A 1,215-nucleotide genomic window follows, 5' to 3' on the forward strand; every position below is an offset into this window, starting at 1 on the left:
ACCGGGGCTCGATGCCGAAGGTCTCTACCAGGCACTGGGGGCGACCGCCAATGCCAGCGCTTCTGAACTGGAACGGGAGCTGAGCCGGAACCGCCAGCGCCACCGGCATCTGTGGGTGATCCGGACCATTGCCCTGGTGCTGATGCTTCCCTGTGCCCTCCTGTGTGAGTACGGACCAGTACAGACCAGTTCAGACCAGGAAGGTGCCCTACAGATCCACTTGGACCAGTAAAGCTGGTAGAGAACCTTACAGACCAGTATAGACCAGTTCAGACCAGTAGGGTGCCCTACAGATCCACTTGGACCAGTAATGCTGGTAGAGAACCTTACAGACCAGTACAGACCAGTTCAGACCAGTAGGGAGCCCTACAGATCCAGTTGGACCAGTAAGGCTGGTAGAGATCCCTATAGCCCAGTATGTACCAGCAGGGAACCCTACAGACCAGTAGGGACCAGCAAAGACCAGCAGGATGCCCTACAAGCCAGTGTAGACCAGTATAGAGCTTCCCCTGTCCCAGTCAGTGTGGACTGGGGGACACTGGGAGGGGACTGGGGACACACAGAGGGGATGGGAGAGACTGGGGTGGAACTGGGATCATTGGGAGGGGACTGGGGACGCTGGGATGGGGCACAGCAGGATGGGACTGGGGACATTGGGAGGGGACACCAGGAGAGGACAGGGGACACTGAGAGGGGACTGGGACACCAGGAGGGGACAGGGGATGCTGGGAGGGTCCTGGGACACCAGAAGGGGACAGAGACACCAGCACAAGGATGAGGACACTGGGAGGGGACTGGGGACACTGGGAGGGGACAGTAAGAGGGGATGGGGACACTGGGATGGGACAGGGGACACTGGGAGGGTCCTGGGACACCAGAAGGGGACAGGAACACTGGGAGGGTCCTGGGACACCAGAAGGGGACAGGGACACCAGCACAGGGCTGAGGACACCGGGAGGGGACTGGGGACATTGGGAGGGGACAAGGACACCAGGATGGGACTGGGGACATTGGCAGGGGACACCAGGAGTGGACGGGGGACACTGGGAGGGGACAGGGACACTGGCACAAGACTGAGGACACCAGGAGGGGACTGGGGACACTGGGAGGGGCCGAGGGCACCAGGTGATGTCCCCGTTTCCCCCCTCCTCCCCCCCACCCCCGATGTCCCCACAGTGTCCCTGGATGTGGTGCGGGAGGCAGTGGGGGTGACAC

General features: G+C 61.8%; 1 long non-coding RNA gene across 1 annotated transcript in view; it reads right to left on the minus strand.

The window, feature by feature from the left end:
* Positions 1-359, minus strand: part of LOC118451671 — a 10,077-nt gene extending 9,718 nt beyond the window's left edge. Inside the window, exon 1 of the long non-coding RNA XR_004841184.1 lies at positions 331-359. This is a non-coding gene — a long non-coding RNA (uncharacterized LOC118451671). The remainder of the gene's footprint in view (positions 1-330) is intronic.
* Positions 360-1,215: the final 856 nt, after the last annotated feature.

Source organism: Egretta garzetta, unplaced genomic scaffold (assembly GCF_000687185.1).
Source record: "Egretta garzetta isolate BGI_Z169 unplaced genomic scaffold, ASM68718v1 scaffold431, whole genome shotgun sequence".
NCBI classification, from domain to species: domain Eukaryota; kingdom Metazoa; phylum Chordata; class Aves; order Pelecaniformes; family Ardeidae; genus Egretta; species Egretta garzetta.